This window comes from Erpetoichthys calabaricus, chromosome 14 (genome assembly GCF_900747795.2).
Source record: "Erpetoichthys calabaricus chromosome 14, fErpCal1.3, whole genome shotgun sequence".
In the NCBI taxonomy this organism is placed as follows: domain Eukaryota; kingdom Metazoa; phylum Chordata; class Cladistia; order Polypteriformes; family Polypteridae; genus Erpetoichthys; species Erpetoichthys calabaricus.
In genome coordinates, this window is record NC_041407.2 from 93,203,349 (window position 1) to 93,226,211 (window position 22,863).

A 22,863-nucleotide genomic window follows, 5' to 3' on the forward strand; every position below is an offset into this window, starting at 1 on the left:
TGTTCCCCTGTCTGTTACAGATGTTATATCATGGAATGTGTAACAACAAAGAAATAATTTTTATGCCCCTCAGGGCCCACCTAAACAGGATGGTTTATCTGCCTATTAGATGGGATGGCTGATGCACCTCACACCTCAGTATTTGCCCTAACACTCCTCCTCAATGCCTCCAGTACCTCTCTTTTCTTCTCTTTTTGGCCTCAACATCTTTACTATCAACTCCCTGAAGTCACATTTCAGCTTGGCTGGAGACATCCACTACCACCACCAACCTTGTGTATGTCTAAAAGAGACCAGCAACCCCTAAATCAATCACCTGTCCAGCGGCCTTACTATAACCCGCTGCTATTTGTGGTGCTGATGAAATCTTGGTCTACTTGCCTTTGTCTCCCAGTGACTGCTCCTGGGGTTCTCACTGCCACTGTCTGGTGGTGAAAGCTCACTTTGCAAATCTGACAGCTAACTTGTGCAACATCACAGCCATGTAAAGTACTGTCACTCCTGTTTGACTGCAGTGCTGGCCCTGACCTTGGCACCATTTTGTGCCCTCGTCATTTAAAATTTTCCCCATCCTCTACAATTCTGCACTTGGGTGATAAAGATATGTCACGTTTCTACAAATGCTTGTCCATGAACCTTTGTTGCTTCTACTTGTGGCAAGCTTATTCAGGATAACCTACTTTTGCTAAAATAATTAAGCAGACACTTCCAGCACGAAGAGCAGAGACAGCAGTAAATCTCACCACGTTAGCACATCTGCTTATAAAGAGTCAAGTAGACTCGCTGATTTATCAGACGCTGTAAGCCTGGTGAAGGACTACGCATGTGGCTTCTTTAAGACTCTGTATTAACTGGACTTGCCTTTTCCAGTGTTCGGTTTGGGAAATTACTGATGGTGTCCATCCTGGTGGCATCAGGTGAAAGGCAGTCACCAGCTCTGCATGGGACCTCTGCCCACCACTGAGGGCACCCAAACACATTCTAGCCAGTTTAAATTGGTTATTTGGATTTGATTGTACGTCTAAACAGTGGAGAAGGAAATCAGAGTACCAAAAGGAAGACCACACAGAGATGGCACCCCAGCTGGGAAAGCAACTAGAATTAAATTGTGTAAAGTGGCAGTGCCACACAATGTTATTGAAACAAAAAATAGGAGGCAGCCATTAGGTATTACATGACATAAAACTTTACTCTAATTGAGTGTCACGCCAGGCCACAGCGTATTCCAGCAGCACAGGGTGCATGACCATGACAGGGCCCTCTCGTGTGTGCACACTGAGGCAATCTGGAATTGCGAATTAACATAACATATGATGTGGGTGGCAAATCTCTGCAGATGTGGAAAGGCAGACACAGCATTCAAACCCAGGACCCTGGATTCATGAAGCATCGGCACGGCCACCATGCACCCCATGGTTAAATGGAATGATGTGCAGAATCAAAAGTAAGAATTGTGATTGTCCAAGCTTCCAAATATGATATGATATATGGGGTGGTATATGATATGATATCATAATATGGGGTGGTAGCAATGCTGCCTTGCAGTAAGGAGGCCAGGGTTCACAATCCTCCTTGCATGGAGTTTACATGTTCTCCCCATGTCTGTGTGGGTTTCCTCCCGGGGCTTCAGTTTCCACCCCCAGTTCAAAGATATGCAGATGTGGTGGATTGGTGATGCTAAATTGTCCTGTGAGTGCGTATGTGTTCACCCTGCAATGGACTGGCATCCTGTCCAGGGACTGTTCCTGCCTTCCACCCAATGCATTCTGGGAGAGCCTCCAGCTTCCTGGCGATCCTGCTCTGGTTAAAGTGGATTTAGAAAATAGAAGAATAATATAATAGGAATGGATGATAATAAAATATTTGTATTATTAACTCTTTTAGGGCTAATTTTTTTTTGTTTCTTTTCTTCTAGGGCTGAATATTTTTCCAAAAACTAACTTTTTTAAAAAAAAGAACACAAAGCAATTGAAATCAACAAAAAATGTTTACTTTTGACAAATGTTACTTTCTTGCATGTTGTATGAGCCTGCATACTCTATGATTTCACATGCATATCACATACATTTTACACAGCAAAGTCCTGCAAATTGTGATCTCGCTCAAAGCAGCCAATTTCAGTCATTGCCACATTGCACTGCTTACAGTATGTGTTGCTTTGGTGCCTACTTTTCAATTGTCTGTTGCTGCACTTTCTCACATATATTGTTGGTGTGTACTGTAAAGAGACAAGTCACCCGTTTGCCATCGTGCCATGCCACTGCCACCAAGTTTTCTGCCTGCATGAAAACCGTATTGTCACCTCTTTTCATCTTCAGCCTGTTTGGCTTCAACTGTGAAGCCGTGTGTCTCCTGTTCACCCTCACAGTGCCACAAGCTCCAATTCCTCTGCTCTGTAGCTCCATGAACAATTCTGGGCTTGTATAAAAATTGTCCAAATGTACACAACATGACCCAAATGTTCATAGCCCTGAAGCAGCTCCAGCACAACCTGACTTGTCAAGGGACAGTTCTCTCTTTGAAAAAAATACTTTCCTTTATATGTAATTACTTTCAGGCAGAAACCAGTGTTTGCTTCTGCCAGTACAAAATCCTTTATGCCATACTTTGTGGGCTTGTCTGGCATATATTTGCAGAAAAAAAGCGTCCCTTTTATTTTATCATAGATTCATACACAGACCAATCACGGCCAGGCTGATAAAATTGTGTCTATGTTGGTTCCACAATGTCAAGCAGGGGCTGAACTTTATGCATGGCGTTATAGCCTGGCTCACCCCTTGGGATTTGCTTCTGTTTATTACAGAAGTGAATAAAACTTTGCAGCATCATGTACCTATCATCATGTGGCATAACCTGTCCAAAGCCACCTGGGGACAAAGCACGTTTGGACCAATGCTCCCTGAAGTTATATCACCAGTTCTGTCCCATCTCTATTTGTAATGCCACAACGCCCTTCATCTCGTCTTTTGTTGTGGGTTTCCACTTTGAAAAAAATTTCTCTGCCTACCTGTTTGTCTCGTCTGACAGTAGCTGAAAAGCTGCATCAGGAGAGAGCAGCCTGAAGTAGTCCAGTGGCTGGTAATCTGTCATGTCCAACAGCAACCCATGCCGTCTTGTGAAGTCCAGTAGCCAGTTCGGCTCCCATGGATCAATGTCTGTGTATTCCTCCCACGCAAACCTTGCCGTAGGTGCATCGGCTGCGTGAATGCGCTCAGCTGGCAGCGGATCAGCTGGCGCGGCATCAGCTGGTGTCCGATCAGCTGATGCCGGCTTCTCACTCTCTTGTTCAATCTCCTTATCACTGCCAATAAAATCTGATTCTGAAAAATCAGAGTCCGACTCCGCGATAATGTGCAAAACATCGTCTGCCGAGTGTTTTGTTTTCTGCACTCGCTTCGCTCCCTTGTGACATGTCGATGCCATCTTGCCTTTGTTTACATTTCGCAACTCATGCACATGCAAGGATTAGTTGCTGAGTCAATGAGTCTAGCATTCCTCCAAGCACAGAGGGAATGCCTGCGACGTGACAGTGAGTTTTGTCACCATTAACAGCTGATTGTCGCCCTCTATCCCTGGATGTCGACTTTTGTCGACATTCGCTCTCAACCCCTCCTGTCGACAAAAGTCGACATCCGCCCTAAAAGAGTTAAATATCTGTAGTACTAGGGTGGTGGACTGTGTTAGCCATTATGGATGTAGTGAGAAGTCAAGCAAAATGACACCTTTTATTGGCTAACTAAAAAGATTACAACATGCAGGCTTCTGTGGCAACTCGGGCCCCTTCTTCAGGTAAAGATGTGATAACCACTGGCATCTTAAGTCTTGTGCCCTGTAAAGGTTCAGTGAAAGTCTGTTTCTTATTTGGCAGGCGGAGTGGTGACTCTGAGGCTAGAGATCTGCACTGGCAATCGGAAGGCTGCTGGTACGAATCCTGTAAATGCCAATAGGGACTCTGCTCTGTTGTCTCAATTCCTGTGCGCTTTGAGTAGTGAGAAAAGCGCTATATAAATGCAAAGAATTATTATTATTATTTTGTACTTACCAAGTGATTCCATAAGTGCAAATCAAAATGTATAGACAAAGAATTTTACATTAACTCTTTCAGGGCTATTTTTTGTTTTTATTTTCTCCCAGGTTTGAATATTTTACCCAAAAACTCAGTTTTCTAAAAAGCATACAAAGCAAACACTATACACATTTAACATTAAACATCAGCTTTCTAAGATCGGCTGTCACACTGCTTACATACTTACTACATTCCTGTTTGTCTAACCATTTACATTCTGAAAGGCACTATCTGCAAAAGAAACAGCTTACCTGCCTTTCGTTTTTGATCACTTGCATCAAAATTGGAGTTTGATAAACCAGAGTCTGATTTAGCAATAATATGCAAAAAAAGCAAAAAAACATGAATAATGTCCACAGAGTATTTTGCTTTGCACATTCGCTTTGCTCTTTGGTCATCAATGTAATGCTGCATCAATGCCATTCTAGACGTCGTTTACTCTACGCTCCTCACGCACACACAGGGATTCGATGTCAAGTCAATGAGTCTAACGGTCCTCGTAGCAAAGAGGGTCTACCCGTAACGTGGTGGTGAGTTTTATTGACGTCTACAGCTGATTATTACCCTCTGCCCCTGGATGTCAACCTTAACCCCTGCTGTCGACAAAAGTCGGCATCAGCCCTAAAAGGGTTAAAACAATTAAAAAACACAAAAAATTAGTATTTACGTACAAAATTGTTCCACATCATTCTACAAGATGCTTATTGTCACTTGAGAAGTATATGATCATAACCAACATTTCTGAAAATGTTGGGATGGCCTGTACAGTCTTCCTCAATCACGCGTGATTTGCAGCCTTCTCTTTAACTAATGCACTTTCACCACACTGTGCTAAAATTCTGTTAACCTGAGACGACAAAGCCCACGCTGCCCACCAAAATGTCAGGAGGATAACCTGACTTGATTACACCCTAGCTCAACAATGCAGGACAAGTGCAGACCACTGATGAGTGAACCCCACTAAATTCGCTTCGCCTCAAATTTGGCAAAAACACAAAAATGTTTGGGAACTTCGACAAACTCATGGAAATGCATTGAAGTTGAAGGAGAAGCAGAGCTGGTTTTGAGTGGATTATAATGGTATATAGCGGTCTTCTAAGTGTCCCTGAGGGGAAGAAGCATCTGCCATCTATGCTGGACCAATTATTGTGAACAAAAATGTGACCTGAACTGTGTGGCAACAATCCCAACCGCTGCGTCACTGTGCTTGCTGGAGAATAAAACTACACTCTGAGTCCACAACACTCCAAGTGCTTTATCTCTCTCTGCGTCTCTGAAGCTTCTGTCACTACAGCTAACATCCAAAGAGCCTGTCATACAAGGGATCAGCGTTATATTCTTGTCCCTGTCACTACCCAATCTGCGCTGCATTCAGAAGAGTGTAAAATGCTTAATCCAGCAGTGAAGACACAACATACAATGGATCTATGCAGAACAACAAAATATTTTCATAATAATCTGCTCCAAAAATTTAAAGGAACACTATGAAAACACATCAGAAAAATAAAAAAAAATCCTGCTGTCTGTCTCTACTGATATGGACTGGTATGGTAATGTGTTAGGAACGACAGGATGCCACATTGTTAGATGGAGATGAAAATTATCAACCTACAGAGGTCCGAAAATCAAAGTGAAAAAATTATGCAGCAGGCAGGCAGGCTCGTCCATTTTACCGAAATTTCATTGCCCCAACTCCAAATCGTACTCAGTAGTTTGTAGATAGATAGATAGATAGATAGATAGATAGATAGATAGATAGATAGATAGATAGATAGATAGATAGATAGATAGATAGATAGATAGATAGATAGATAGATACTTTATTAATCCCAATGGGAAATTCACATTCTCCAGCAGCAGCATACTGATACAATAAATAATATTAAATTAAAGAATGATAATAATGCAGGTGAAAAACAGACAATAACTATGTATAATGTGAAATGTTAACGTTTACCCCCCCGGGCGGAATTGAAGAGTCGCATAGTTTGGGGGAGGAACGATCTCCTCAATCTGTCAGTGGAGCAGGACGGTGACAGCAGTCTGTCGCTGAAGCTGCTCTTCTGTCTGGAGATGATCATGTTCAGTGGATTCTCCATAATTGATAGGAGCCTGCTGAGCGCCCTTCGCTCTGCCACAGATGTTAAACTGTCCAGCTCCATGCCAACAATAGAGCCTGCCTTCCTCACCAGTTTGTCCAGGTGTGAGGCGTCTTTCCTCGTAATACTGCCTCCCCAGCTCACCACCGCGTAGAAGAGGGCGCTCGCCACAACTGTCTGATAGAACATCTGCAGCATCTTATTACAGATGTTGAAGGACGCCAGCCTTCTAAGGAAGTATAACCGGCTCTGTCCTTTTTTGCACAGCGCATCAGTATTGGCAGTCCAGTCTAATTTATCATTTATTTGTATGGCCCCTACGTGCTTGTATGCATGCCTCACAATGTCGGGCGGGGGGAGTGGTGGTGGGGGGGTGTGTGCATGCTCTTAATGGGATGACGGATGGTGTCTTGGGGGATCTCCCCCCAGATCTGGACCAGGCCATCACTGAGCTCCTGGACAGTCTGAGGTGCAACCTGGCGGTGATGGATGGACCGAAACATAATGTCCCACCCTGAGGTGTTCTATTGGATTGAGGTCTGGTGAGTGAGTGTGGGGGCCAGTCAATGGTATCAATTCCTTCATCCTCGAGGAACTTCCTGCGTACTCTCGTCACATGAGGCCAGGCATTGTTGTGCACCAGGAGGAACCCAAGAGCCACTGCACCAACATAGGGTCTGACAATTGGTCCAAGGATTTCACCCCGATACCTAAAGGCAGTCAAGGTGCCTGTGTGTCCCTCCATGGATATGCCTCCCCAGACCATCACTGACCCACCACCAAACCTGTCACGCTGAATGATGTTACAGGCAGCATTACATTCTCCATGGCTTCTCCAGACCCTTTCACGTCTGTCACATGTACTCAGAGTGAACCTGCTCTCATCTGTGAAAAGCACAGGGTGCCAGTGGTGGACCTGCCAATTCTGGTATTCTATGGCAAATGCCAATCAAGCTCCACTGTGCCGGGCAGACAGTGACCACAGGGCCCACTAGAGGACATCGGGCCCTCAGGCCACCCTCATGAAGTCTGTTTCTGATTGTTTGGTCAGAGACATTCACATCAGTGGCCTGCTGGAGGTCATTTTGTAGGCTCTGCCAGTGCTCATCCTGTTCCTCCTTGTTCAATGGAGAAGATACCGGTGGGTCCTGCTGATGGGTTAAGGACCTTCTACTGCTCTGCCCAGCTCTCCTGGAGTAACTGCCTGTCTTCTGGAATGTCCTCCATGCCCTTGAGACTGTACTGGGTGACACAGCAAACCTTCTGGCAATGGGAGGCACGTATTGATGTGCCATCCTGGAGAAGCTGGACTACCTGTGCCACAGCTGTAGGGTCCAGGTATGGCCTCCTAACACCAGTAGTGACACTGACCGTAGCCAAATGCAAAACTGATGAGGAGGGAAAAATATCAGTGGCCTCCACCTGTTAAACCATTCATTCCTGTTTTGGGGGTCGTCTCATTGTTGCCCCTCTAGTGCACCAAAGCGGCTGAAACTGATGAACGAGCCTCTCTGCTACTTAACTGACCAGATCAATAGCCCAGAGGTTTCATTGACTTGATGCTATACTCTGATTAAAAAGTGTTCCCTTAATTTTTTTGAGCAGTTTATTCTTATTCATATTCTGGCCAGTTTATGTAGCACACAAATTAAAATACTATTACTTATTTTTTTTTTTTGTTTACATCTTGCCTTAAAAAGGGGCCTGAGTTGCCTCAAAAGCTTTCACATTGTAATCTCTCTAGTTAGCCAATAAATGGTGTCATTTTGCTTAACTTCTCAAAGTCATTGATAAAGCAGACCCAGCAGAATGCGTTCAGCTTTAACGGTGAATCTCATGCTTGAGGACACCAGTGGAGGTTCATTTACGACGGAAGCCAGGAAACACTTCTTTGCTCAAAGAGTTCTGGTGATTTGGAACAAACTACTGGGACGTGGAGTTAAATCAGAACCACTGGCAAGCAATAAGAAGAATTGGAATGAGATACTTGGACAGCTCAGCTATTAACTAAAGAAAACGAGCCTGATGGACTGAAAGGTCTCCTCTCATTTGTCAAATTTATGTTCTTATGATTCATGTATTTAATGGTTTTAAACGCAAGAAGATATATAAAGCAAGCATTGTGCGTATTGATTGCTGTACCTATACAACAAGGAATGGCATCATCACCAGCCACCTCATGCTTTTTTTTCGGCCTAGCAGTTCCCAGATTCTATTTCACTTTGTCATCTAATTTAGGAAATAAATAAGCCTGTTGTGTTATATTCTCTTCTTGTTGACAAGGCCAACATTGTCCATGGAGAAATCCATTCAGACTTGAAAAAAAGGAAATAATGTTAAATGCTCAAAATTATGAAAAACCCCATAAAAGAACCACTAGGCAATGTAGCATACTGCATTTTTCTGCCAAATACGAAACCTTATTGTTCTTCCATTTTAAGGATTTAGTTTTTAAAGACAGCCAAAGAATGCAGGTGAGGAAAAAAATCTACACATCAGAAATATGGGCCCAATATTTGCAATTTTTGACCTCTCAATAATTACAATACTTGGGAAAACGTTTACCTCTTGGTGCTTTAGATTTCCTGCAGCGTCAACAAAGAAATGCTGTTTACGTTAATCTGTGACGCCAGCCTGACTCCATTTGAATGTGGGTGTCCATATTAACAGTCCTTGTGAAGGACTGGCACCCTGTCCAGGTGTGTTTGCCTTGTGCCTAGTGCTACCAGGATGGGTGCCAGCCTACACCATACAAATATAAGCTTACTAGACATCCCCCGTGGCTTCGCCCGTGTAGTAGTGAAACAGAACAGCGAGGAGGGCCCGGCCCAGCTCTCTACTCCTGACGTCACTCTTCCCCCTTCTCCTCGGCCCGCAGCCTCTGTCTCGGATTAGCACGAATATATCGCTCCTGCAAGCCAACTATGATTCTTAGCGCAATGAGAGAAGTCGCAAAATCAACCGGAATGTTCAAACAAATTATAGAAATTATAGAAATTATAGAAAAAAAAAATTCTAAATCCGTTAAGTAGTTCTCTCGTTCGCTATCTAAGCGGAGTTAAGATTACGCCCCGAGGCAGACGCGTAAGTGAGGAGGGCCCCGCAGCTCGATGAGTCTCTCTCGGATTCATGCTAATAAATCTTTACCACAAGTGAATTACAGTACTTAGTGTTATGAGAAAGTCGCAAAATCAACGGCATGTTCAAGCAAATTATAGAAAAAAAACCCGATCTAAATCCGTTAAGTAGTTCTCTCGTGAAAAGTGGACAGACATACAAACGGGTCTAAAAAACTATAAGAAATTCCGTGCTTGAACCACGAAATTTTTAAAACTGTTTCTTAGAGAGCACCTATGGGTCAAGGGTAACTTCCATTCCAAATTTCAAGTCCCAAGTCCTCATGGTTCGGGTGATTTCATGATGAGTGAGTCAGTGGTATTTGGCTTTTATATAATTACTAGTCAGTTTAGCCCGTTACAATAACGGGCGCTAGAACAGTAGTGCATAAACATTAGTAGGAACAGTCTATATTAAATGGCAAGGGACTTTGACCTCATTCTTTTTGTTGGTCGTATTTTTCTTTCTTTCAGCCTTTCTTTTGTTGATGTTTACTTGCTGAGCTGACCGTTCTTCGTGGGCTGCCGCCGTGTATTGTGTGTCTTTAATTTTCTGTGACAGTAATACTGTCTTGTACGGTTCTATTCAATAAGGGCGCGCACAAAAAGGTGAGCTTCAAAAGGGCGACCTCAATTGAGCGCGGCGAATAAAGGCGTTCGTAGATAATTTAGTTCGAATGGCTCTGGAATATGTGAAGAGCAACAAAGGTGCAGATCTTTATTTACGCGCGCCTTTATTCGCTGCGCCCAATTGAGGTCGCCCTTTTGAGGCTCGCCTTTTTGTGCGCGCCCTTATTGAAGGATACCGTCTTGTACGTCCGCTGGCTTGTACGTCCGTAATATACCTTTAATTTTCTCTAGCGGTAATACAGGCCTTGCGCGTCGGTAATATGCCTTTAATCTCCTCTGACAGTAATACTGGCTTGTATGTGGCTGTAATATGTGTCACTGTATTGTGTACCTTTAATTTCCTCTCGCAGTAATACTGGTTTGTATTTCCGTAAAACGCCTCTAACTTTCTCTGACAGTAATATCGTGCATCGCACCGTGCCCCGTGCATGCGCACTTCACCAGAAGACACCCACACACGGACACCTGGACGCACACAGGGATTTTATATATATAGATATATAGAAGATTTATGCGATTTTAAAAATATCAGATTACACATAACACGTAGCATTGCTGCCTTGCACTAAAGAAACCAGGGTTCATATCCCAGGTCCTCCCTGTGTGGAGTTTGTATGTTCTCTCTGTGTCTGTGTGGGTTTCCTCCCAAAGACATGCAGGCTGGCAATCCTAAATTGGCCCGATTGTGTGTTTGGGCTTGATGTGTGTGTGTGTTTGGGCTTGATGTGTGTGTTCGCCCTGAGATGGACTGGCACCCTGTCCAGGGTTTGTTCCTGCCTTGTGCCCTATGCTAGCTGGGACAGGCTCCAGCAGACCCCCACAACGCATCAGGACTAGGCAGGTTAGAAACTGACTGACATAACACAATACACCTCACAGTGCATATTTATTTGATTCAAATAGTTTTAAAGCCTTTTAAAATTTCAAAATCCACAGCCATCTAAAGAGATTAAACCACCTTAAGCTCTCTGTTGCAATCCTTTCTTTGAAAGGTGAATGAAGGCAAGGACAGATATTTAGCAATGAAAATGGGTATTGTCACAATATGTGCCATCGCCTCAGTACAAAAGAGAGAGTGTAAGGTCGACTGTATATAAACAGTGTGCAGAAGCAATGCTGTGAAAGATGGAAATGGGCCTCCTCCAGCTCACCACTGCAAACCATCACCTATTTAGCTCTGCTGTGATGATGTGAAAGGGAAATTTAGTATCATCTTAAACCGAAGTCTTATCTGCTTATCACTCACTGATTGTCATATAAAGTCGTGAACTTCTGTATTTTAGGCTTAATGCAACCTTTATAAATAGAAGGAAATAGCAAAGTGGCACAATGGTTGGCACTACTTCATCAATGCTCTGTGGTCTTAAGATCTAGTGCCATCACTGTTTACATGAAATTCTCCTACTACTACTGTGTTTGTGGTTTGTGTTGTGATTCCCATCTTCTCCCAAAAGATAACAGTCACTCCACTCACTTCATGGCCATTTTCGTTTAAGTACGTAGGCCTAACATACCTGAACACTGAGGTACCACAAGTGTCTGTGACAAAACTTCTACCTGGCAGTTGGCCTTCCTACGTTCTTTCATGGATTTTTAAACTCCTCACTAGAATGGAAAAGCATGACAAGTTATTAAGTTCAAAATGAATGTCAGAAGTTTGATTTAGATCAGGAGTGTCAAAGTCGGATCCTGCAGAGCCACCTTGCCTGAAGCGTTTTGATCCAGCCACTTTTTTAACTGGTAATGAGTTGCTGTTCTTAATTTAACACGTAGGCCTTAACTGTGATTATGATTACTATCGCCCTACTTATTTAATCCACAGGCTGAGTATATCATACAAAATTCAGGTCTAGAGGTACTCAGATGTTGGAATCAAAATTGCTGAAAGAAATATCAACAACCTTAGACATGCAGACGACACTACTCTAATGCAGGGTCTCCAACTCCAGTCCCAGAGAGCCACGGTGGCTGCAGGTTTTCATTCTAACTCTTCTCTTAATTAGTGACCAGTTTTTGCTGCTAGTTAACTATTTCTCTTTCTTTGAATTGACTTTTCTTGAGACTCTGGCTGCTGAAGTTTCCTTAAATACAACCTAAATATAAATTTGATGTGAAGGGAGCCAACAGATGACCAGCTAAGTTGGGGCCTCAAACTCCAACCAACTTCACTTCATTCAGTTTCTTAACTTGAAGGCAATTCTCTTTGCTAATTAAACCCGTTATTTAATTGCATGGCTCTCACTCTGCCATGGCAGACATTTCCAAAACTGATTTCCTTTAAGAGCGTGTGGACCTGAGCAGATTTACATTACTGAAGACCTTTCTTCATTTTCAGTTATTGTGTGATGGACGCAGGTTGTTGTTTGTGTGTTGGTTCATTTTGTGTCTTAATATTGTTTGGTTGCTAATTAAGGAAAAAAGAAATAATTAAGGGGGCCGAGTCTTAAGTTGTGCATCAATTAAAATTTAAGGCAAAGAGTTAATTAGCAGCAAAATCTGCTCACTGATTAAGAAAAGGGTTAGAATGAAAACCTGCATCCAGGACTGGAGTTGGAGACCCCTGCTCTAATGGCTGAAAGTGATGAGGATTTGAAGAAACTTTTGATAAAAGTGAAAGAAGTGCAAAAGGTGGTTTGCTTGTCAACATCAAGAAAACCAAAACTATGTCACCCAGTCCTGTCATTTCTTTGCTAATAGATGAGGAGGAAGCAAAATCCGTAGCAGATGTCATCTTCCTTGGCTCCAAGATTTCTACAGCCATGAAATGAAGTGAAGCATGCTTCTGAGAAAGACGGCCATGGCAAAGTTAGGCAATACCCTAAAGAGCAGAGACACCACTTTGTCCACAGAGGTCCATATTGTTAAAGCTGTGGTGTTTCCAGTACAGTCATATAAAAACGTTTGGGAACCCCTCTTAATTCTTTGGATTTTTGTTTCTCATTGGCTGAGCTTTCAAGGTAGCAACTTCCTTTTAATATATGACATGCCTTATGGAAACAGTAGTATTTCAGCAGTGACATTAAGTTTATTGGATTAACAGAAAATATGCAATATACATCATAACAAAATTAGACAGGTGCATAAATTTGGGCCCCCCAACAGAGATATGACATCAATACTTAGTTGAGCCTCCTTTTGCCAATATAACAGCCTCTAGACGCTGTCCTCCTATAGCTTTTGATGAGTGTCTGGATTCTGGATGGAGGTATTTTTGACCATTCTTCATACAAAATCTCTCCAGTTCAGTTCAATTTTATGGCTGCTGAGCCTGGACAGCCTGCTTCAAATCATCCCATAGATTTTCAATGAAATTCAAGTCAGGGGACTGTGACGGCCATTCCAGAACATTCTACTTCTCCCTCTGCATGAATGCCTTTGCAGATTTCGAACTGTGTTTTGGGTCATTGTCTTGTTGGAATATCCAACCCCTGCGTAACTTCAACTTTGTGACTGATGCTTGAACATTATCCTGAAGAATTTGTTGATATTGGGTTGAATTCATCAGACCCTCGACTTTAACAAGGGCCCCAGTCCCTGAACTAGCCACACAGCCCCACAGCATGATGGAACCGCCACCAAATTTGACAGTAGGTAGCAGGTGTTTTTCTTGGAATGCAGTGTTCTTCTTCCGCCATGCAAAGCGCTTTTTGTTATAACCAAATAACTCAATTTTTGTCTCATCAGTCCAAAGCACTTTGTTCCAAAATGAATCTGGCTTATCTAAATGAGTATTTGCATACAACAAGCGACTCTGTTTGTGGCATGAGTGCAGAAAGGGCTTCTTTCTCATCACCCTGCCATACAGATGTTCTTTGTGTAAATCGCGCTGAATTGTAGAACAATGTACAGATACACCATCTGCAGCGAGATGTTCTTGCAGGTCTTTGGAGGTGATCTGTGGGTTGTCTGTAACCATTCTCACAATCCTGCTCATATGCCGCTCCTCTATTTTTCTTGGCCTGCCAGACCTGCTGGGTTTAACAGCAACTGTGCCTGTGGCCTTCCATTTCCTGATTACATTCCTTACAGTTGAAACTGACAGTTTAAACCTCTGAGATAGCTTTTTGTAGCTTTCCCCTAAACCATGAGACTCAACAATCTTTGTTTTCAGATCTTTTGAGAGTTGCTTTGAGGATCCCATGCTGTCACTCTTCAGAGAGAGTCAAAGGGAAGCACAACTTGCAATTGACCACCTTAAATACCTTTATATCTCATGATTGGACACACCTGTCTATGAAGTTCAAGGCTTAACAAGCTAATCCAACCAATTTGGTGTTGCAGGTAATCAGTATTGAGCAGTGACAGGCATTCAAATCAGCAAAATTACAAGGGGACCCACATTTGTGCACTGCCAGTTTTTCACATTTGATTTAATCTCATACAACTAAATACTGCTTCACTAAAAATCTTTGTTCGGAAAACACTGCAGTACTCAGATGTTCCTAGGAAATGAAAGACATACCACTGTTATCTTTTTTGTTGAAAGTAGAGTCAATTATTATGCAGGCTGAGAGGGGTTCCCAAACTTTTTCATATAACTGTATCTATGCCAGTGAGAGTTGGACTATCACTAAAGGTGAACGCAAAATAATGAACACATTTGAACTCTGGTGCAGGAGAAGGCTGCTAAGAGTTCCTTGGACAGTAATAGGATTCGACAAATGAATACTTGAAGAAATACAAACAGATTTCTTATTGGAATGCGTTTGTTGCCTGTTTGCAGCTTGTTCAGTTGCTGTAGTTGGCGGAGGACAGTGACTCCATTTTACTATTTTGCTCTCCAGCCACGCTGCTGTGCAGTTCTGGATCAGCACTGCAACATACAGCGTTGACAAAGTGTGTTCTTACTACTTGCCATGGCCCACTTGTTTTCTAACTTAAAAACTAATCTGTTCATCCATCTCAAGATGCCAAAATGTAAGTGTAAATTTTGTGATGAATATTCCAGTGAATAGACATTTATCAAATAAGGAAGAAGGTCTTTTGAAACAAACTATGGTGTATGTAATTGCACTTTCAGTATTGAACATGGCTGGAAGTCTGATATCAAGCAACACATTATGTCTCTACTTTTATATAATATATTGTTCTGGGTGTGTAGGGGGCATGTATACATATATATATATATATATATATATATATATATATATAGTAATACAGAGAGAGATTTTAAGAGTGTCCTGTATTTCTGATTTTCTAATCTGGCAACCCTAGTTAAGGCCCATTGTCATTAGTAATCTTCTTATATAATACACTACCGTGGCCGTCTGTTTGTTTGTCTAGGATTTTCATTCACCTGTAGTTCACAAACCATTTGACCCATAGACATAGAATTACTAGACGCCACATGACCAGCAGCATCATATGTCAACGTCGCCACCATATTGCGAGTGGCACTGCTATGGAATGAAGTAATGAATAATGTGCTGCTTGGGACTGTACAAACCACTGTACGCTCCAAACCAGATCCAGGTGGATTACATTTCATAGGTAAGGCTGAACAATTGTTTTGGTTATATTTGGCCATGAGAAAATCCCGTTTTATAAAATTAGCACTCAAGGTCACCTTACAATAAAATTAAAACAAAATTAGTAAAATTAAAACAAGAGAATGATGAATCAAAAAGCAATAATTAGCAAACAAACAAAGATAACAGGCAGTAACAGTGCAAAATTCACAATTGGTATGCCAGTTTGAAAAGATAAGTTTTGAGGGCAGTTTTAAAATGTGTTATTGAATTGAGCGGACATATATGAGAGGGAAGAGAATTCCAGAATTGAGGAGCACTATGAGAGACGCTCGAGCTCCCATAGAACGTTGATGTGCGGTACAGAAAGTCGAGCTGCAGATGAGGATTTGAGTGAGCGAGAGGAGTGTAAATCTGTTGGAGGTCAGTGAGGTTGTGGAAAGCTTTAAACGTTAAGAACAGTATTGTGTATTGTATTCAGTAGTTAACAGGGAGCCAGTGAAGTAGAGAGAATAGGTGTAATATGTACAGTGGATTTAGAACAGCAGGTTATTATCCTGGCAGCAGAATCTTGAAGTAGTTGTAAGCGATGGATAAGTTTTTGTGGGATGCCATACAGTAATACATGAGGTGACTAGGGCATTAACCAATACTTCAGTACAGTGTTGCGTAAGAACAGGACATTTAGAAATGTTTCGGAGATGGAAGAAGGCAGTCCGAGAAATGTTACTTATATGGGAGGAATTATTTAATAATAATAATTATTATTACTATTATTTAATAATTGCCATTATTAGTGTATAAATGGATATAAATAATTGCATGTAAACGATTTTCGAAAATCTGTTGTATGTAAACGATACTGTTTTAAACGTTATTGTTTTTTCATCAGAAAACCCGGTTTCCACGTCTACCTGTATTAGTTTAAATGGCACGTTTGCCACTCGCAATATGGCGTACGCGCTGACTATCGTGTCGACTGGGCAACACAGTGAATGCGGCGTCTATCTATATATGTCTATGGTTTGACCTATCGACTTGATATTTGGTACACATATACTACGTGACGTCTACTATCCTCTTTCGGATCGCCCTGGATGCGATCTGGGAGCCAAAACTCTGTCGGGGGCGCCAGTTCATCTCAAGGTACACCAGAACAACTTTCGCCTAAAACTATTTTAAGACCAGGGTACTTGGAGGAAAGAAAAACACCACATACAGGCGAAGTGAACGTATACATTTCACGAAGACAATGTCCGAGTACAAATCTAAAGCAGCTACGCTAACGACTGTGCCAAGGTGCACGCCCCTCAGTTAACCCGACACTGGAAAACTGCGAAATGCAAAAGCCTATTTCGTACAGATCCGAAACCACAAATGTTAGCAAATGAAATGAAAAGCGTAGGTCTATGCTCCCGCGCACCGACTTCGATCAGCTAGCGATTTCCTCTTTTTAATCTCAAGGCACAGACAAATGCGATCTTGCATCACTAAAAGTTCCAGTCTTTCCTACGCGATAACCAACAGCGTTTTCATTGCACCGACACCGCACAAGTGCTCCCTGTGACCCTACTGGCAGGATTTAATTTTGTTAATAAAGTTTGCCTCTTTGAATCCGATCTCGTCATCGCTTGGCGGGCAGTGCCCTCTGCTGTCCTCCCGCCAGAATTCACAAACGGCGCCTTTTATAAACGGAGGCTCTGCGGCTTGTTCTCCATCGTGTCCAGATTCTTTTACTCCTTCATTTACACCGCAATTCCGCCATGCTGGACATCTTCATCCTCATGTTCTTCGCCATCACTGGGCTGGTCATCCTCTCCTATATTATCTACATGCTCTAAAGAGGTTAGTGGCTTGCGTATGTGTGTGATACCGCCCTTTGAACGCGATACGAGCTGCTGACCCTTAGGGGTTTAAAACCCAATGGCCCTTTTAAGACCGCGCACGACAATTTATTTGTGAAAGGTGCGCATATACGTTCATGTTTTTAATATAGTCTGTGAGAAATAAGTGCTGTTAAAACATGGTGCACTGTGCCTCGACACCGTGTAGGGGATTTCAAGGCACACTTGATCTTGATTGTGTCCATTTCGTTATTTTAGATCTAATTTCTTACGTTTTATACACTGGAGCAATAAGTCCAGCTGGATTCAAGCATGCTACCCAAGGGCCTCTATATACACTTACTGAGCAAATTATTAGGAACACCAGCTTATCCATGCAATTATCTAATCAGCCAATCATGTGGCAGCAGCACTATGCATCAGATCATGCAGATCCATGTCAGAAGTTGTGATGGTCACATCAACCAGAATGGGAAAATTGTGAGCACTCAGATTTCCACCATGACATGGTTACAGGTGCCAGATGGCCTGTTTTGAATATGTCTGTTACTTCTGCTTCTCCTGTTATTTTCATGCACAACTGTCTCTGGAGTTGACTCAGAATTGTGCAAGAGATACAAAAATTAAAATAACCAGCAGTTCTGAGAACAGAAACTACAGTACTTGTTGGTGAGGGAGGTCAGAGGAGAATGGCCAAACTGGATCCAGGTGATAGACTACAGTAACTCAGATAATTGCTCTGTACAACTGTGGTGAGCAGAAAAGCATCTCAGAATACAGAACATGTTGAAGCTTGAGGCAGATAGGCTACAACAGCAGACAACCACATCAAGTTCCACTTCTGTAAGCCAAGAACAGATATCTGATGCTGTAGTGGACACGGCTCACCAAAATGAGTAGCTGAAGACTGGAAAATGTAGCCAAATCTAATGAATTTTGATTTCTGCTGAGGCACACAGATGGTAGGGTCAGAATTTGGTGCAAGCAGCGTGAATTCGATAACCCAACCTGCCTTGTGTCAACAGTCCAGTTGTTGGTGTTAGTGTGGACAATGTTTTCTTGGCACTCTTTGGACCCATTAGTATTAATCTAGCAATCGTCACTTGAATGACAATGAATTCACTGCTGTTCAGTGGCATTCCCAGTCACCAGAACTGAATCCAATAGAATACCATTGAGAGGTGGTCAGGTCAAGTGAGGTTGGGGAGCATGCACTGATACAGGATGTTGCCACACCCACTACATGACGAAAACAGCTTGGGGTCCTGGGTGACAACCCCCCCCCAGTCAGTGCAGTCCCACCCCGTGGAAATGAGAATCTATCTGCCACAGCCAGGTGTTACATGGGTGTCCCCTTGGCCTAGTCCAGCCACTCTGGTCCTCAACAATGCGGATCCTTTGTGCTGGTTCACCCTCAGGAAATCGCAACACATGACTATAGTATGGTAACTGATGCTCCCTCACAATGCAGGTAATGTGCCTCATTTGGGACTCCATAAGCAACTGCTTGTTTCGCACAAAGTCAAACCAGCGGTACACAAGGATTCTCCAAAGAGACACAATACCGAAGTCCAGTCTTTGTCTCAGGTCACTGGATAGTGTCCATGTCTCGCAACCATATAGCAAAACAGGAAGCACCAATAGTCTAAAGACTTTTACCTTTGTCCTTTTGCAAATATACTGGGAGTACCACACACTCCTTTCCAGCAAACTTCTGACCCCTCATGCTCTCCTAATCCATCTACCGACTTTATAGAATAGTCACCAGGGACGTAAGTGTCGCTGCCGAGTTAAGTAAACCTCTTGATGAGGTTGACACTCTCTTCACAGACAGACACACTGCTGATGGCTGTGCCCAAGAGGTTATTAAAGGCCTGGGTCTTAGTTTTTAACCAGGACATTCACAAGCTCGGACACTCAGTCTCTCAAGAGCCCGGTCAGAGCCTCCATTGATTCCTCAAAGATCACAGCATTGTCAGCCAAGTCAAGATCAGCGAATCTTTCTTCACCAACAGATACCCCACGACCCTTCCCAACACCCAGTCCAGGCAAGCATTGAACAAAGTTGGAGCAAGAACACACCCCTGACGAACCCCAGAATCAACTGGAAAAACTGCAGAGTTTCTGCCTTCACTCTGTACAGCACTCACAGTACCAGTGTACAGGCTGGCCATGATCTCCAGCAACTTTTGAGGGGGATCCCATGAAGTCTCAGGATGTCCCACAGGGCAGCTGAATTAGCTGAGTTGAATGCTTTACGAAAATCAGCAAAGGCTGTAAAGAACCTCTTCCGATATTCTCATTTGTGCTCCATGAGAACCTTCTGTGCCAGGATGTGGTCGATGGTAGACCTCTTAGGCGTAAAACCAGACTGCTTCGGTCGCTGGCAGGTGAGCAGGTTCCTTTTGGATCCTATTGAGGATGACCCTAGAAAGGAACTTACCCGGCACCAAGAGTAGTGTTATTCCTCTGTAGTTGCCACAATCCAGGCGATCACCCCTTCCTTTCCAGATTGGAACGAAAAATCCTGTTTTCCATTCAGTTGGAATGACACCAAATGGAAGCAAATATTGCTTGCAATGCCAAGAGGACAGCCTTACCATCAGCCAGAAGAAGTTCCCCCGGGGTACCACTGATACCTGCAGCTTTCCCTACCCTCGGATGGTTCACCACCTGTGCAATCTCAGTAAGATTTTGTGGTTCACACCTAATTGGAGGATCAGCCTCAAGAACACTGGACTCTGAGATGTCCATCGTCTTAGTCAGAGGATGAGCTTTAAACCGCTGCTCAAAGTAGCCAGCTCGGCGGGTCACAATTGCGGGCGTCATCCATAAGGACTGCCCTGAAGAGGATATTTACAGCATGACAAATTTGCAGAGACTGTGTGTGATGCAATCATATCAACATGGACCAGAATCTTAAAAGTATGTTTCCAACATCTTATGGAATCTGTGCCACAAAGAATTGAGGCTGTTTTGAGAACAGAAGGGGGCCCTATCCAGCATTTGTATCATGTTCCAAAAAATTTGCTCATTGAGTATATACTCTGTATATATGCTTGTGTGTATTTTCTTTTTTATATTCATTGCATGACTGCATTTGACTTGTATCTTATGTATCTTGTAAAGCATGCAACAATCTGGGCAATATCTATTCATCAATTTTCCAAACTCAAATATCCAGAACAGGGGTAGCGAAGAAGCTAAAGTTTGTCCCAGCAAGTATTAGGTGCAAGGCAAGAACAATTCCTTGGCAGGGTGTACAGCAGAATCCTGTTTGTCATTATCCCCTATCTCACTATGACTTCGCTTGTTGCCATGCCAAAAGACTATATTGCTAAACTGTGCCCAGTATGTTTCAATGTGAATGATACCACATTCCTGCTAAATGCCCTTTGTGCCAAACATGGTTCCCAAATACAGTGCAGGTGGCCACATTGAAGGTGATATCCTTTATACTCTTATTATCACAGTGGTCCAAAGTCTTTCAAACTGTATCCAGCTGGTCACCTTGGCATTATCTATACGCCACACTGCACTGAAGACAGTTGTGCTGAATATGCCACATTGATGTCCATATCCATTAGCTTTTATGATACACTGAGCAAGTGAGACAAGACTGCAGACAATGTCAAATAGTACACTTCCAATGCAACAAAAGAAAATGAACATCCTCAGTAGTATGTTACACTACAGTCACATCTTCTTTCAACTATCTAACCATTATGGAGCTCTGAAGATACTTAAATTGTGTACTGTGCATAGAACACTGAAATTCAGTATTGAAATGCAGCATTTGAGACAGTATCCCATAATATGTCCATCCTGGCATTTTGGAGGTAGTTTCCTAGCGCATACTGTGATTGCATATTTAATAGCACATCCAAAGTGAACAACATGCAATCCATACTGCAACCTTTTTTTCCCTGTGATACACTTTACAGATTTGTGTAAAAGAGCATGCTGTTGTATATGTGACATTTGGTTTGAAAGTCCTAAAATATGAAAGTTGTAAATACATGTCTTGCAGATGTTGGAAATCCATAGAATTTATGGCAGACACACAGAGGTGCAAGTCCCAGCTCAGAAGGCCCAGGACTAACACCAGAAGACAGAAGTTTTTCTACAAAGTGTTTGGATGACAAAGCCTGGTGAGGAGTGATGGTGGTGGTCCTGGTGGTGAGGAGAGGGGTCTTCATTCTCCCTCGTCTTCAGAGATGTAGCAGCTTCTCTCATATAGAAACTTTTTCTCCTATTGAACTGTATAACCTGAAATCCACTTGTTTCCACTTCTGATTTCCTCTGCCTTTCTGCAGCATTTTAGCTCCAGTAGTGAGTCCTCTACCACTTTCCAGTATGCCAGTGGTCTTCTGTAATGCTTGTTCTCTGCTTGTCTTTCAACAATTTCCATTTAGGAACATTCCTTCTTCTTTCAGGCTTTCTTGTGCCAGCCCTGCTTTTTGCTCATTGTATGATTTATTTGTTTTAGTAACATTTGACAGCTGAGCTCTTGAAGTCTTTGTCCTCCAGGCCCATTAGAAGCCTCTAACAATAGATTTTCCTATCCTGTTGTACTTTCCTTTTCTACATAGGCACTTTATGTTGCACCTGTATTGATTTTGTTTTAGTTGTTTGACATCTTTCCAGTATGCAATGTTTTTCCAGACTGCCTTTTACTCTTCTTCCAAACTTACTTAGTAGTCTATTACTGTCTGTGTATGTATGTATTTATTTCAAGGTCAAATTTATTTATCATATCGATGCTTAAAATGTTAGGTGATGAATGAGAAATACTTTATTTGTCCCTGTCTTCATGACTGTGTATTTCAATTGTGGAAGTGTATACCAAAATGTGTTGCATGCATGTCCTGGTCATCAGTTCTGTAAATAAAATTACCTAATATAACACTTGCTTTAGATATTTACATTATGGTTAATTCAAACCCATTTCAAGTTATCGTGGAAGAGCATCTTTTCGTCATTTTGCACGTTGGTTCAGAAAACATATTTATACCTCTTGCTGAGCTTTGTCATAATTGAGGAAGACTTCTTTCAGATTGAAAGGCTTTGGTTTCCTGTCCTGGAGAAGTTTAGCCACCGGCCTCATGAACATATATAGCACCATATATTTATTCTGGTCACGCTGGTACTTCAGAAGTTATACAGCGGATGTGGCAAAGTATATTTAAGTGTTAATGCAGTAGATGTTTTTACTGTTGTCGTGGCCAGAATGTACCCTTTTGTTCATAAAGGTATGGCTGACTATATAACATTTGTGAAGTCTGCTTCCTCCTTAATAAGCCAGATATTAATGACAAAAGTGTCAGATGCACAGAACAATGTCCAAGTGCCATTACTTTCTATCAAAATAGTCAGGTTTATTATTAGTGGCAGCAGTGATGGCATCTCAGTATACCTTTCATCCATGACACCAACACATCCAAAGAATCACCTCAGTCTCTGTAGTTATTGGTGTATTCTTTCAATTGGTCATTTATTAAGTACATGGTAAAGTTATCATTATAAGATGTCCAATGCGCACTTCATTAATTGTATAAAATAGTTTGCTTTAACTGTAGCTAGTATGTGCACCCGTGTCTTTTAGCAAATTCCTGATGCAAGCCATCACACCATTTTGGC

General features: G+C 42.4%; 1 long non-coding RNA gene across 1 annotated transcript; it reads left to right on the forward strand.

Moving 5' to 3' along the window:
• Window positions 1-16,862: 16,862 nt before the first annotated feature.
• Window positions 16,863-22,129, forward strand: LOC127530175 (uncharacterized). The gene is made up of 2 exons (XR_007936698.1): window positions 16,863-17,224; window positions 21,254-22,129. It is a non-coding gene; the product is annotated as an uncharacterized LOC127530175 (long non-coding RNA).
• Window positions 22,130-22,863: the final 734 nt, after the last annotated feature.